Source organism: Canis lupus, chromosome 24 (genome assembly GCF_011100685.1).
Source record: "Canis lupus familiaris isolate Mischka breed German Shepherd chromosome 24, alternate assembly UU_Cfam_GSD_1.0, whole genome shotgun sequence".
NCBI classification, from domain to species: Eukaryota; Metazoa; Chordata; class Mammalia; order Carnivora; family Canidae; genus Canis; species Canis lupus.
Genome location: NC_049245.1, coordinates 22,942,108 through 22,958,953, shown reverse-complemented (window position 1 = coordinate 22,958,953; position 16,846 = coordinate 22,942,108). Strand labels below are relative to the sequence as shown.

At 42.1% G+C, this 16,846-nt stretch overlaps 1 long non-coding RNA gene across 1 annotated transcript in view; it reads left to right on the top strand.

Moving 5' to 3' along the window:
* LOC102151319 overlaps positions 1–14,236 on the top strand; it is a 62,691-nt gene extending 48,455 nt beyond the window's left edge. Inside the window, exon 7 of the long non-coding RNA XR_005377760.1 lies at positions 13,850–14,236. This is a non-coding gene — a long non-coding RNA (uncharacterized LOC102151319). The remainder of the gene's footprint in view (positions 1–13,849) is intronic.
* The last annotated feature ends 2,610 nt before the right edge of the window (positions 14,237–16,846 follow it).

Below are 16,846 nucleotides of genomic sequence, written 5' to 3'. Positions count from 1 at the left end.
AGGGCAGAGTGGGAGGGAAGGAAGAGAATCCTAAGCAGACTCCCTGCTGAGAGCAGAGCTCGACATAGGACTTGATCTCACAACCCTGAGATCATGACCTGAGCCGAAACCAAGAGTCGGACACTTAACCAACTGAGCCACCCAGGTGCTCCCTGCATGATCATCTTAAGACATTAATCAGACCAGGGCCCTCCTCCACTCAAAATTCTCTAAAACTTCCCACTGCACACAGAGAAAAAGCCAAACCCCAGCAGTGCCTCCCAGGGTCCCCTGGAGTTCTCTCTGACTTCACCTCCTACCACTCTCTCTCATCGGCTCCCCTGTATCCACACAGGCCTTGGGGGTCTGGGCCTCACAGTTCAGCTGCTGGGAGCTCCAACACAAAGGCACTCTTCACTCCCTGTGCTCTCTGTCCCGGGCTGTAGGGAATGTTCAGGGTCCTTCACAGATCTCACGAAGCCCTGGGGCCATCTTTGGGCACTTCATATCCAGTTTTGTAAGAGATCATAACGAAAGCATTAGTTCAGGGTGATGGCTTTCCGGAATCGACATCCTTGCAGAGTTCACACTCTCCTTGGGGATGTTTGTAGAATATCAGTTACCTTGAAATGTACTTTTCCAGTCTTCCTGGTCTTGTGTAACCAGTTGGCATTTTGCTATATTTTATCAAGAAAATTGGAGAAGAGTGGGCATTGTCGGGAGGAACAAGCCTGTTGTCCTTGGCTCTTTGGAGGTCTGAACTTGGAGTGACAGCCTGCCCCATCACAGGCTGGGGCTCTCAGGGCCACTGAGTCTAAAGAGATGATGAGGTAGAGGGTGTAGACTTTCTAAGCCTGGTGTATGGCAACAGAGCAGGAAGGCACTGCTCAGGGGTGAGCCATGCATTTCCTTGTCCTTGTGGCACTCTCGTCCCTATGGGGAGACGGGTAGTCTTTAGCCATCCTTGCTGTGAGCCTGTGAGGGTGACATGTAGTCCTGGTTGTAAAGGGGAGGTAGGAGGTGCTATGTGAGGGCCCATGGAGGGGAGACCTGGCCCATGAGGAGGGGGTTATTAGAGAATCAATCTCTGAAGAGAGGGAGTTTGAGTGGATATTTAAGGGTAACATTAGCTCACATGTTGTCTCCCCACCCCCATTGCTCCCTACTTTTCCTCAGCAGCTACCTCTGAGGATGGTGGCTCTGCCATTTATTTGGTGGGCTTTGTTCACTGTGCCAAGCCTGCTCCATGTGTGATCTCCTTTTACCCTCATAGCGTATGTGACAGGATGTGGACCCAGTGAAACCCAGCGGCCCATGGAGCTCCCAGCCAGGATGAGGAGGAGCTGCCTCCCCAGCAGGCTCTCTGGCCATCTCCAGAGTGGTGGATGTTGTTTCCTTTGGAAGGTGGAGCTGTTGGAGTCCCAATCCTCATCTATTAGCTGTCTCCCTTACTATTTCAAAGAACTTTCTTTAGAGTAAACTTCTTTACCTTTTTGGGAGGCATTTTTTAATTGGAGTTCAATTTGCCAACATATAGCATAACACCCAGTGCTCATCCCATCAATTGTTGGGGGGCATTTTGAAAATGTGATGAAAACCTTTGTTCAGAAAAAAAAAATGTACGGAGTTAAAAAGTGTTGCTCATAGTAGCAAGATTTCCATCATCCTCCTAAGGCATGCCCTTTGTTACCAGTTAAAACCTCTGCTCTTCTGGGTAATTGGCTTTCAAGGAATTTAACTTGGATAGAAATTTATTTATCCAGTCAGCCATTAGTTTCTGAGGGCCTATGATGTGCCAGGCATTCTCCTTGGCTCTAGGCAATAACAGACACCCTGCTTCTCTAGCAACTTCTAGTCTGGGGAAAGAATCAGAAACTGACAAAATAAACAACACGTGGAATAATTACAGATCGTATAAATGGAGTGAAATTGAGAATAGGAGAAAGGCCACTTTGGGTGACGAGTGGGGAATGTCTCTCATTTGAGCTGAGTCCAGGAGATGGAGACTGCCCTGGGTGTAGATGGGATAGGGCATGGATGGCAGACAGAACTGCAGGGACAAAGGCCCATGTGCCCAGACTCCCGTCCCTGGCTCCAGGGAGGGGGTGTCTAGCATGACCAGGAGGCAGGAGTTTCCTGTTGCAGAACCAAGGGCCAAGCAGGGTTTTGTATATGAGTGCCCTCCTATACTCAGCAGAGGTGTTCCTCCCCTGAACCCTGCAACCCAACCTCCCACCACTGTAACTCCTTGGGCTTGAAGGCAGCTCCATGTCCCTAGCCAAAGGCAGAGGTCCTGAAAGTCCAGGGTACAGCAGAATGGGTGGAAGAGGAAGGTGGAAGATCCCTGCCCCTGATTCAGTGGGTTAGACTGGTTTAGTTCATTGAGAGTCACTCTGCTATAGAATGGAATTCATTACACACACAGGCATTCATTTATTCCATTTTTAAAGAAATATACATTTTTAACAATCATAGAGGTCTAAAGATGGAACATTACCCCAAAGACAAACTTCCTTGAAAATGGGGTGAGGGGTAGGAGGGAAGCGGGGTGCCTTCTGAGTGGCATATTGAATTTGACAAAGGATGATGAGGATGCCTCTTCTGGGTTCAGGGCTGACCTGAATCAAGGAAGGGAAAGTGGAAATGCCGGAGTTTCTTGGTACCTTGTATTGCTTTTTGCGGGACAAGTGGGGCTTGTAGAAATACAGATGAGCAGTTGAGTCTTTCCCAGGAGAGGGGAACTAGGAATAAGCTTCTGGGGGAGTCTGCTGCATATGGCACCTGAGAACCACTTAGCTGAAGTAAGAACAATGATGCCAGACAACATTTGTTGAGAGCTGCCTGTGCTCAAGGGGCAGTCTAAGTGCTTTACTTGTAATTGCTTCTTTAATCCTCCACACAGCCCTTTGAGGGAGGTACTGTTATGACTGGCCTCTCTTTGCAGAAGCACAGAGAAGGTGAATGAAGTCTCTGAAGTCACCAGCTGGGGCAGGTGGGGCTGAGGCAGGAGCAAGGCAGCCAGACCCACAGAAGGGAGATCAGAGGAGTGGTCCTTCATCTCCATCTCCCTCCCCCTCCCACCTCCACCCTGCTCCCCAAAATGATCCCATGGCCCCCACAGGCATTGCGGGAGAGGCAGGAAGAGCCATAGCAGACATGTATTGAGCCCCAAGCTCGGTGCTCAGTGCCAGGCTCTGCTCTAAGCATTCATTGTAGATTAATTTCATTAATCCAATAGCCCTGGAGGGTTGTGTTGTTATTGTCCCAGTTCACAGACATGAAGCCTGAGACTGACAGAGATGAGGTCACTTGCCCAAGGACACACGGTTGGTAAGCATGGAGCCAGGATTCGAACCCAGGCTGTCTGGCTCTGTAGGCTGTATCTGGTCTCTAGATAAATTTGCCTACGGCCTGCCCTTCATCCTGGGCTCTGTGAGCCTGTGGCATTTCCTCTTGTATTCCACAGAGGCCACTAAAGACTCCATGGGACACGCATGGCAACCATCAAAGATTTTCAATGAGCTGGAGTTCTCAGGGAGAGTGAAGACTGCATGTTTCACCATAACTATGAACACTTTGAACCACTAGTGGGCAGGAACTGGCCCCATCAAGCCCAGGGTCCTACAATGAGGAGTTGTTCTCAGGAGGAAAGGACAGTGGTAGGCCATTCACAATGACCAGCTATTCAGAGCCACGCCTGCCTTAAATGCCAGCCAGTGGGGAGGAGGAAATGTGCTTGAGTTCTTCTCCTTAAAGCACATATCAGACCTCATCATTCATTGTAAGAAGCTTAACAGGAAAAGTTAAAATAATTAAAAACAAAGCAAGCAGGAGTGTCTTTGTGGTTCAGTTAATTGAGCGTCAGACTCTTGGTTTTGGCTCAGGTTCTAATCTCAGGGTCTTGGGATCAGATCCCGTATCTGGCCCTGCACTCAGCACAGAGTCTGCTTGATATTCTCTCTCCCTCTTTCTCTGCCCTGCCCTGCTCATGTGCAAATGTTCTCTCTCTCAAATAAGTAAATAAATCTTTAAAAAAATAAATAAAAATGAAACAAAGAAGTAATAAAGAATAGAATAGAAATTAATGAAATAAACCCAAAAAACATTAAAGAAAATCAGTGAAATTAGAAGCCAGTTTTTTTAAAAGATTAATACAGTTGATAAAACTCTAGTCAGGTAGATTTGGAAAAAGAGAGAGAAGACACAAATGACCAGCTTCAGGAATGAGAGGGCTGATAGCGTTACAGACTTTACAGGTATTAAAAGAATAATAAGGAAATATTATAAATGACTTTATGCCAATTAATTCTATAATGTAGATAAAAGGAACAAATTCCTTGAAAGACACAAACCACCAAAGCTTCTTGAGAAGAAATAGATAACCTGAAAAGCCCTGTATCTATTAAAGATATTGAATTTGTAGATAAAAACCTTACTACACAGAAAACTCTAGGTCCAGATTGCTCCATACTAAACACCACATTATACCCAAGCTATTCCAGAAAATTGAAGAGGAGAGAATATTTATCAAGTCCTTCTCTGAAGCCAGCCTTACCCTAATACCAAACCCAGACCAGGGTCAATACTACAGGCCAATATTTATCATGAACGTGGAGACAGAAATCCTCAACAACATATTTGTGACTTCAATACAGATTTAAATGTAAAAAAAGGGAAAGGCATCATGATTAAGTGGGGGTTTATCTCAAGAAATCAAGTTTAGTTTAGTATTTGAAAATCAATGTAATATATCATAAAGAAACTTGATATGGCGGGGGGTGGGGGTGACTGGGTAACGGGCACTGAGGTGGGCACTTGACGGGATGAGCACTGGGTGTTATTCTATATGTTGGCAAACTGAACACCAATAAAAAATAAATTTATAAAAATAAAAAAAATAAACTGCATGTCAGGGGGAAAAAAAAGAAACTTGATATGTAGTCCCTGAAGGATATCTCTGATTGCATATTAGATATCCCATGTTTAGATATTCATTTCTACTAGGACTAAGTAGCAAGGCAGGAGCTGTTTTTAAAAATTGAAACAGTTGGGGCCAAGATAGGGCTTTTCTCCAAAGCTCTAGAGATCTGTACTGTGTTTCTCTTATTAGAGCTTGCCAGAGCATCCATAAACATCCTTATTTGCCATGGATACTTTGAAAGTATAGTTTGTTCTGCCTAGGTTATAAGGACAAGATGTTAGAGAAGCTTGCACTGTTTGCTGGAGAGCCTATTTTTGCTGATTCCTACTGGAACTGGTACCTTAAGAGTTATTCAGTAAATGTGTCAGAATAACAATTTTAATTGTGGTATGCATTACCTTAAAAATGAAAACGGCTCATGAAGCTTTGTGCTTTTTTGTACTTGAATAAACTTCATGAAAGTGCTGGGGATCTGGGCTTTTATGAGATTGTATCTCACCTTCTTGCTCATGTGTATTTTACTAATGCCTTTAATTTTGCTAATGCTTGTTAATTGCTGCTCATCAAGTTTAATTAGCATAATGTTAATGTATTGGACATATGTGATATTCTGTGACATCAGTATGATCAAGAGTTTTGTAAACTATATTATGAGAGAGAGCAGGATTGCTGACTAGTGCTAGGAAAAACTGTGAAAACAGTACTGATAGCACTGCCAAGTAAAAGCAAGCTGATTTTGATGGTCCCTACATCTTGGAATAGAGGGAAAAACATTTTAAGGGCAATAGTAAATCCCAGGTGTCAGGGGATGGGTTCACTTTAAGGACAGCGAACAGTCTTGTTAAAGATGAGATAAGTATTGTGAGTTTCTTTTTTCCTATCCTGTCAACTTGGCTAGGCTACAGTCCTGTTATTTAATTAGATGCTAACCTAGGTGTTGCTCTGAAGGGAGTTTTCAGCTGTAATTAAAGTTCATAGTGAGTGACCTAATGTAAGGGAGATTATCCTGGATAATCCAGTTAGGACTGATTCAATTAGTTGGGAGGATTTACAAGCAAGGCTGAGGGGAGAGAGGGAGAAAGGAGAAGAGAGAGACAGGGAGAAACAAAGAGAAGAGGAAAGAGGAGGAGGAGTAGAAGAACAAGGAGGAGAGAGAGAGAAAAAAAGAAATATTTCCTGTGGACAGTAGCTTGGGTGCTTGATTCTCACTTCCTCATAGCTTCCTCATGGGTCTTGGTCTTGCTTAAATAACCCCTATAATCATGTAAATCAATTCCTTGTAATCCCTCTCTTTGTCTCTTTCTCTTCTCGCATTAATCTTGCCTGATACAAGTATCAGCATCCTTCTATTTATTTTTATTTTTTCAGCATCCTTTTAATTTAATCCTCAGATTAAAATGATGGTCTTTGTCTCTCCAATTTCCCCCAGTGATATAGTTTTGCTTTGGTTTATTATCGGGTTAAAAGAGAAAGCTCTGGGAGTTTCCATTTAGGCTTTCCTCTCCCAAAAGCTCTCCCTCTGTGGATCAGAGAGCCAAATGGGGCTTCTGCCAGTTGCTAATGATGTCTCTTCCAATTATACATTAAAGAATTGGGGAAATAGTCACAGAATGGGTCCATGTAATTATCAGGCCCATTCTGAATCAAACTCGTGCCAAAACTCCATTTATCATTTGACAACCATAATCACTTTGGTGGACCATAAAAGTATTTTCAGTTTCTGGAAAATAGCATAATTTCTGAGCCAGTATCTCATATCCCCAAAAATTCTGGATATTTTTCCACAGTGTACCATGATTCAATAAATGTCAACAGGCCAATTTGGGAAAGACTTGTAGGAAGACTTACAGTATAAGCTGTGGCAATATTGCAAGATCCCTTGCCTCCCCTTCAATCAGGAGTTTCCTGAATGTGAACCAGCCTTTAGTTGGAAATTGGATGAAAAGCTCTGACTTTCCATTTTGGCAACCCAAGGCAAGTTTCTGGATTCCAAACCTGGAGATCTTCCCAATCAATTAACATTTAGTAGGTGGACCATCCATTTCCTTTATAGGAAAACTGTGATCAATTAGCAATTGTCAAGTATTCTGATTGCCAATTCATGATTGGCTATCCATTCCAATAAGCTTGCCTTCTTGTTTCCGCCCAGTTAAGCTCCACCACTTGCTCTTTGCTACTCGTTTGTCTCATCATGCCCCATTGAAATCAGGGAGTATTTCTCAATGGCAGCATTTTCCGGGTAATAGAAAACAGACACCACAGAGCTTTTTTTTTTTTTTTTTAATTTTTATTTATTTATGATAGTCACAGAGAAAGAGAGAGAGAGAGAGAGGCAGAGACACAGGCAGAGGGAGAAGCAGTCTCCATGCACCGGGAGCCCGATGTGGGATTTGATCCCGGGTCTCCAGGATCGCACCGTGGGCCAAAGGCAGGTGCCAAACCGCTGCGCCACCCAGGGATCCCCACCACAGAGCTTTTCAAGGATGTGAATGCTGTCCAAACCAACGTTTTTTGTTTTTTTTTTTCCAATTTTTTGGTGAAGAGATTGTTGTTTGGGCTCTCTCAGCAGGTTTAACGGCAGGGGCACATATGTTTGCAAAAATAACTACACTCTAACAGTACAATCACTCCAAGTCTTCGGGTTCCTTACTTATATTGAACCCAGAAAGTCTTCAACCTCATTGAATGAAGGCCGTTTTTGAGTTTATTTTCCAGTAACCAACACAATAAGCTATCAAAGCCATTTTAGGCTGTGTGATCTAATATTAAATCTGTAATCTTGGATAAAGGCACCCATCAATTAATCACATACAACTCAGTTTATATTCTTTTTTTGTCTAACATATTTAGAGTCAATTACTGATGTAGAGAACAAAGGCAAAAGAAAAAGAATTAAACTTCTTTAAAACTTATAGCCCATTGACAAGTACTTGGGACAGGCAAAGTGATCTTCCTTAAGGAGCTTAGCTGCCTTGATATTAATACTTTGCTAGAGGCAAAAAGCAACCTTAACATTAGCTCAATCCCTAGGATCCTGTAAATTTTCTCTTTTTTTTTTTAAAGATTATTTATTTATTTATTAATGAGAGAGAGAGAGAGAGAGAGAAGCAGAGACACAGGCAGAGGGAGAAGCAGGCTCCATGCAGGGAGCCTGACGCGGGACCTGATCCTGGGTCTCTAGGATCAGGCCCTAGGCTGAAGGCGGCACTAAACCACTGAGCCATCCAGGCTGCCCTAAATTTTCTTTAACATATAAAAATCCCTTTGGAAATTTCCTTTATCTCTACCCCCCTACCGAAGATATATGTTAGTCATCATTCTCCAAGCATAAGTCCCACTGATATATATCTGAAGGGTCTCATGACTAAGGTTTTACTAGGCAGTAGTAAATTACCTTTTCCTAACAACAGCTAGCCCCTCAAGGTCCTGGAAAATTTGCTTCCAAATTCCTTAGAGACTTACACTATCCCTGACCCCCTCACAACTTGAAAGTGTATGATCAATCACTCCTCACAGCCTTAGTACAGCCCTTACTGTCCCTGGGTCCTGTCTCCACGCTTTAATAAAACCACCTTTTTGCACCAAGGACATCTCAAGAATTCTTTCTTGACTGTCTGCTCCAGAGCCCCAACATTTTCACATCAATTGTTACACATATACCCCATGTCTGCTGATATAAATGATCAAAAAAAGTAATTATTTTGAGTATATAAGTTATTTTATCCTTTATTCTTGTCCTTCTGGAGCATGCTGAGATCTGAACCAAGTTATGGGTCCAGTGGCAACAAAAGGTGGTTGGGATGAATTTTAAGGATCTTGGAGGAGAAACCCCATGGAACTAGGAAGTAGACTTCTGAGAAAGGGGCTCCCGTTGATTGGTGCAGTATTCTGAGGAAAAGAATAAAGCTGGGTTTGGAGCATTAAAAAAACAAACAAACCAGCAACTTGTAAACTGAAACCAACTTTCCCCGATTGGGTGAAAAACCATTGCCGGGTAATGCTTAGAGGAATAGGAAGCAAACAGGAGAGAAAAGTTTTCTTTTCTCCTCCTTCAGCTTTGCAACCTCCCTCAAGTGAAGGATCCTAACAAGGAGCAAGCTAGTAAAAGAGATAGGTGGTTTTCATACTTCCAGACCCAGCACAGCAAAACAGAGTACAGAAAGTTAGATTTATAACCAAGAGATAAAAGCTTAATAACCAACACAATTTATTTAAAAGAGTAAGTGGATGTAATGTATGTGCATACAGAAGAGTGCCAGGCATGAATCAAGGTAGTGATAAGGAAGAAAAAGCGGAGGAGGAGCAGATGGGGAGTAGATTGGAGTGGTCATGCAAAGTTAATTGCTAATGACTTGAGGAACATGAACACTATTCAGTTCGCTGATGTTGGCCTTGAAGGAAGTGATGGATAACCTAAAGTAAATTATTTTGTGTTGAGGGGATAAGGCAGGTTATCCAAAATTGAGCACTGGATAAAGGTGAGGAAGTAGAAACAATGGATAGCAATATGTCTCTTGAGAAGTTTGGTTACAGAGAGAAGAAAAATGGGGTTACCAGAGCTAAGTTTTCTTCCATAAACCACAACTTTGTAGGTTGCCTGAGGGATCTATTGGATGAGAACAAAACTCACTTCACAGTGAGGGGATTGTGGCCCAAGGCCACAAAATCATCCAGAAAACATCTCAGAGAAGACAGGAAGACTTGTTCCTTAGTTTTGGGGAAATTCCAGACCAGAGTGTTGAGATATTTCTGAGACAAAGACTAAATTAACCTAGGAACCCTCCTCTATTCTGCAAGTTTTTTGTCATCATGATCAGACCCACAGCCATCTCTGGCTATCTTTCCCCCCGCCCACATGGCACTATGGAGGGAGGACAACCCATAGTTCAGAGTTGCAAAAAAGAATTTATTGTGAAGAGATTATAAGGAATCAGCACATGAATTCTGGTGAGGAGTTACAGGAAAATAGCCTCCATACCCAGAGAAGTAGGGGATCCTTGGAGTTCAGGGTGGGGAAAGAAATTCCAGGCGGCAGTTGAGTAATCAACATGAACATCTATATAGGTGAGGGTCTGGAATGTGGAGGACATTCCAAGGAGGAGGTCAGCAAGCGAGACCTAATTTTGTGTGAGATAATAAAGATATTAGTCAACTTCATACCCCTTTTTAAGGAGGATGTAAACCAGAGCTGAGAGCCTCTTCCTCTGCCCATCTCACTTCCCTCATACTGCTGTCCACTATCCATGGTGCTGAACCATATACCAGTTTGGACATCCATCCACTGCGTCTCCCAGGATAAAAAATTCTGTTCCCTGTACTGTCTCTCATCAACTAAGATGGATCTTCCTTCTCACCTTGACTTACTTCATGACACAAGGATATAAAATACTGCCAGATGTTCTGCTTGATCACAAGACATATTTCTTACTTTTAATATTGGCAACACAGTCACATTTACAAAACACTTTCTGGGTTGAAGCAAATATGTCTGTGGACTAACATGACATGGGGGCACAATTTGGAGCTGCTGTGATAGATGGCAGCCTAGATGTATTGGTGGGTATAAAATGAGATGCTCTAGGCTTTTCAAAGTGCTGCAACTGGCAGCAAGTTAGTTAGAATTGCATTGTCCAGTATGGCAGCCATTAGCCATAGGTGGACGCTGAGAACTTCAGTTGCAACTAGTCCAAATAGAAATGTTCTGTAAGTATGAAATATACTTGTAATATATGTTATATATAATAACATATATTATATAACATATAATAATATATAACATATTATATATAACTTATAAAATATATATACACAGGAATCAAAGACTTGGGACAAAAATAGAATGTAAAATATTTCATTAATAATTTTATATTCATTAAATGTTGACATGATAATATTTTGGATATATTTGACAAATGAAATATATTGCTAAATATGTTTCCTTTTCCTTTTAAAAATTTCATCACTAGAAAATTCTAAGTTACATGTGTGTTTTGTGTTATATTTCTATCACACAGTATTAGTTTAGAATCTTACATAACTAAGCCACCAACCTAAAGACAGATTCAATTGTAGTGTTGGTCTTCAAATTCTCATGTTCCCTTTCATGGACTGCACCTTCTTCTTGGTGGCTTGACCCATCACATGAACCCTTGTTCTCAGAAAGCATGTATAGTTCACTACAAACTTATCCTTATTCCTCATGCTTCCATCCTCCATGACTCCTACGACCAGTCACCTAGAGCTTCTTCCTGTGGTTCAGAGCATCAGGTCCTTTCCTACTCCTGTGTATTTGCACATCAGGTGTTCTCTGTCTTTAATGTATTTTCCCAGGAAGAAACTCTTAATCATTCTTCAATGCCCAGTTTAAAGCCTGCTTCCCCTTGAAGCCTTTCTGGAAGTCCACAGGGAGTGCTGCTGGATCTTTCCTCTCTACTTCCACAGAATCCCAACCAGAAGACCCTACCGCATATAAGATTGCCTATTTATTTGTCTTATCCTTTACTAGGCTGGACTCTAGTCAGGAGCCATGTCTAATTCATTTTTGTAATGCTGACACCTGGGATAAAAACAGGGAATAAGAAAAAGTCCTTGCTTTCATGAACCATACATTCTAGTAGTAGAGACAGAAAAGAAACAGTATAGTAAAAGTCAGATAATAATGAATTTTATGAAGAAAAATAAGTAGGGAAGTAGGGAAGAGAGTGGTCGATATACTTTTTTTTTTTTGAGAGACCTGAGATGGTGGCACTCGATCAGAGTGTTTTCAACATAGAATAGTTGCAAATAAATACATGATACATTAATAAAACTTTTTACAAAAGCTTTGTAAAGATACTTCCTACAACTGGTGCCCTTCCACATCCCAGTCACATTGCTTTCCTTTCCTGCTTCCAAAAGGAAAACTCATTCCTGCTTCAGGGCTTTTGCACATTCTCATCCTTCTATCTGTGATGTTCTTCCCCTTGGTCTTGGCACAACTCCTGCCTTATCATTCATGGCTCAGTTGAAAGATCTCAAAGAGCCTTCTGCGTGACTCTATTCTCTTAATTTGATGCCTCCCTCCCTGCCTCCACCTGTTATTCTCAGTCTCTGCTTTGTTTTCTTCAGTGTATGCACCATCTGCTGGAATTTAGTTGACTATGCAGTTATTTCCTAGTTCTTTGTCAGTGCACTCAACTAGGCTAGAAACTCCAGGAGAGCAGAGTCTTGTGTTGTTCATAGCCATATCCTAGCAGTTAGCACATAGTAGAAGCTTAATTGAAATCTTATGAATGAATGAAACATTTATAATGACCCTAAAGGCTAAGTACCATCACTAAGGAATGGAAATATGCTCTAATCTCTCACCATATTGGTGCAAACGTGGTTCCTTTACTTTGGGGATATTTGAATAGTGGCATGGTACTTGCCCTGCTGCAGCAGCAGACCTAGAAGGCAAAACAGATAACTTAGACATTGGCAGTAAAGGAGGATCAGAGAGGCCAAAGGAGTTTTCTCCTACTCTGAATGGGAGCAGAGCAGGTTTAGGGAATGAGGCAACCACTAGGAGACATGAGGTTGGGGCTGGAGGCAATGCTTAGTCACTGGCATCTCTGATCACTTCATTGACAGTTCTGGGCCTTGGTTTCTTCATCCATAAATTGGGAACAATCACTCCCTCCCATGCTAGTAACTTAAGAGCTATACGTTGAAATGAGACAGTGAAGGGAGTTGGCGTCACAGCAGCTGGTCCCCATTTGCCTGTCCACCTCTCTAGAATGGCGGCCCAATTATCAGCAGAGTGAAGGCATTGGTCAAGCTGCCCCACTCACATTTAGTTTGGGTGAGCCTGGAAACTATACCTTGGGAGTTTAAAGAATAATTCAGATCAATTGCCTCAAGCTTCCTACTTTATAATAGTGAGCTCCCTGTCAGTGGAGGTATGTGAGCAGAGGCCAGAAAACTACTTGCTGGGTAGGACTAGTGAATCTTCCGTTAATGAAGGAAAAGTCCTTTCAGCCCAGAAATTCTATTGGTTTTCAGATTCCCACTGGGGGCCTCAGCTGCCTGCTTTGGCTTCTGGCAGACCTGGAAACTTCAGGTGCCTGGAGGTAGAGACTACTAGAAGGAGGTATCTTTGGGCTGAAACCAGGCCAATTTTTTGCTCAAAATGCAACATCATCCAATCTAGGAGAAGGGTAAAGGAAGAATCAGGCAGCTTTTTTTTTTTTTCCCCAAAGAAGCTCCCATTTATATCTCAGCTTCTCTAAATTTTGGGAGCCAGAATGGAATTGAAACCAACATGTGTTTGATTAGTGGTAGAGGTTCAATGGCCAGTGCAGGCAGAGTGCTTAACCCTGGACATAGTGCATAGGACTCTCACAGTCAGTAGCAGCTGAGTTTATGAGGATCATTATTAGCAGGGACCATTCTGCCTCCCTGAGGAAGGGAATGTTTATCTGGGAGGAGTGTCAGGGGAGAGGAGATGTAAAGGGTAAAGGAGGAGTCTGAGCTTCCTCCTGGAGTGTTTCTCTGTTTTCTCACCACCAGCACTTACTAATCAGTTCCTTAGTCACTTGCGGATTCAGGTCATAAAGACACGAATTAATGAAGGGACACATCTGAAAGACAAGAAAGTATGCAAGAGTCAGGAGGGGGGTGGCTCCACCAATGGAGGCTGAATATTCTGGGGGCAATCAGGGCAAGATTTCCTTCAAAGCCAACCAACCCTAGGGAACAACCCGGTAGTGGGGTTTGGGGGACAGACTGCCCTGGGGTCACATGTAAGTTGAGCTATTTGGCAGCTCTGTGACTTAGGTAAGTCATTGGTCATCTCTGGAACTTTATCTGGAAAATGGAGATAATACTGTTATTTAGAATATGAAAATTCATGTAAGATCCTTAGCACAATGCCTGTGTCTTAATGAGTATTAATTGTTAATTTTATGATTACTTATACTTATTTTACAGATAAGGAAACTGAGTCTTGGAGAGGCTTATCAACTTATCTCCAGTCACACAGATGCTGATTTTGACTTGAAGAATTGAAAATATCCATAAAACACTTCACCAGTGCTGGTTGCGGAATGGGAACTTGTTAAACACCACTTCCTCTCTCCCTAACTCTCCTTCCTGGAAGATTTCCTTCCAGTTTATTAAGAAGATGCAGTCCACCAAGTTCTGGGTTCCAGACTAAAAAACTGAACTAGTCTGGGTTTGTATACTTACTTTTGCTCCCAAATTATGGATTATCAGGTCTCCCAGGATTCTCTCTATGTTTTCTACAATATTTTTTTTCATTGGGGTGACACTAAATGAAGAATGAAAATAGAACAGATTAAATTCTCCCAAACTCTTCTTTCTTTACATCATTTATGTGTTAGAGTTGACCCTACATTATTTAAAGTCTGCTCACTGTTTCCATGGCACTCCATGACCCAGGCTTACCTTCTGCTCCAACCTATCTGAGAGGGCTCCCTAAAATTAATCTTTCAATTTAAATCATCCTGCCCTCATCATTGTTCTGCATTACCCGTCTCTCCTTGCCTATTTTGTTCCTCTCTTCCGGAATGCTTTTTTCAACATCTACCACCCTTTTAGGTCCTGATCATTCTATTTCTGGCACTTTCTTGTTCTTCTAATTATCAAATGCTCCAACAGATCTTTTCTCCTTAGCCCAATGGTCATGCCTTCATGGAAGGAGTAATGTAATATCATTCTTCAGGTGTAGAGGAGAAAGAAGCAGGATATAGCAGTGTAAATGTGTCTTCAAGTTCCTGACCCAGTCCATAATCTCTACAGGTGAGGGTAAATCTCATTCTCAGGCAACATGTTTGCTTTACATATAAATCAGATAATCTGACACTTCCAGCCTGAGGACTCCGATTTCCCTGAAAGGAAAGACTGGTTTTCTTCACCATGTCAAAAGACATGGAGCCACACTGACAGAATTTCCCTTGGGGGAAAATGGCTGTGAGTCAAGGATGCCTTATCTAGAACAGGACAGGAAGATGTTACCAGACCTGTAAGAGCTCAGAAAGGACTTCACACTCACATCTTTCTTGAATCAAAATAAAGAATTCATGAATGAAAAAGAGATGGTATGCAATAGGTTGGTGATGACTATGGATTCAGTTAATCATGAACACGAGCCTAAATTTAAAACATTTTTACAGATTTTGTAAAAAAGAGATTATACATTTATAAATTTAAAAGATAACACTTAGTAAAAGGGCAAACCTCTGAAAACAGTTACTCTGAAGAGGAGGTGTCACAGACCAATAAACAAATGGTGAAATCCTTGCTCTACTGGTAGTCAAGGAAATGGCATCCATGGGATTTTCGCTGAAAATCCCTACTGAAGGAAAAGTTGTAAAAATAGGAATAATTGGTCCAGATTGGCTATGAGGTGAAACTAACCAACGCCAGCCAGAAATACCTCACTTTAATTCTATTGGTGAGGTATTTGGTAAGGGGTTTGGAATGCCTTAAAACTATAATGTATCTTCAAATTTAAAAGTCATAAAACTATTTATACTTTTTCAATAATCTTAGGAATCTATACTTTCCTGCACCAAAAGGTTCAGGATTATTATAATAGCAAAAAATTCAGAAATAACTTAAATGTCAGCCAATAATCGAGTGAGCCTGCTTTGTTCGTCCTGGGTACTATTCAGCGAGCCACTTTTCATGTCAGTAAAAATGTTATTTTCATAATAAACAAAAATTTTTAAATGACATGAAGTTCTATTTGTAAGACACCCATCCTCGTATGCACAAAAGACTCATTGGAGAAGGTATTGTTTTGCTGGTGACATCTTTCAGGTGAAGCCTCCTTGGTGCTACATCACAACCGGTTGCATGCAGAGAGAGAAAAATGGAGAACTTACAAATTTTCAGATTGGATCCATACAGTGTCAGGTGCAATCCTGCAATGCCCAAAGGCGAGTTGATATCTGCTATCTACATCCTTCTCCAAATAAAGCTGGACTTTCATATCTGTCCATACATGGAATATGCAGGGATTAAGAGCTGGAAACCTGTGGGAGGGAAGAATTAAGGCTAGTAGGAGAGAACCTCAGAGCTTACTTTCCTTCCATTTGTTTCCAGAATGAAGGTTCTCCTGTGTTTGCACAGGATCCTCAAAATCACCCTGTGAAGATCATTTCCTGATTTTTCTAAACAAATTTTTTAAAAGATTTTATTTATTTGAGAGAATGAGGAAGAGAGAGAGAGAGAGGGAGCACATACATGAGTTGGGGGGAGGTACAGAGGGAGAGGGACAAGCAGACTCCCTGCCAAGCAAGGAGCCTGATGTGGGGCTCAATCCCAGGACCCCAAGATCATGACCTAAGGCAGATGCTTAATTGACTGAGCTACTCAGCTGCTCCATTTCCTCATTTTTCTAAAGAAGTGTTTCAGGAGAATGGGAATGGCTTTCTCCAAGTCAGGCATGCTGCCAGTAGCTGAGCCACGTAGGTCTGTGTTTAGGTTGTATAACTGATACCTGCTATCTCTGGCTCAAGGGACAGTTAGAAAGGAAAAGGTTGATTCTAAGCATAGCATCTTATCAAAATTGAGAAACTGTGACTTTGGAAAGTACCCTTCTGGAGGTCACAAACTTCACTGCCTCTAGGGCCAGGCTTGAGATGGAAATAAATAAGGTAGACCAGGGCCTGGTTTCACAGGGAGAGGTGACAGTTGTGATGAACTCAAGAATGCCTGTTCTCCCTGAATATACACCGTGCAAACCAAATAAAGCAAACACTTATGTGGACACTCTCTAGGCAATGGTGCCAAGGGGTGTTGGGGTCTAGAGCAGATTCTGCGTCATTGTCTTAAGTTGTATTGGGTCAGAGCTGGGTGGGCTCAGGAAGTCTAAATAAATGAAGGTGGGGCTTTCTGGATAAAGCAGTGAAAGGAAACTTGCTCAAACTGCTCTACCTTCCCTAGAGAGACCCCAGCTTG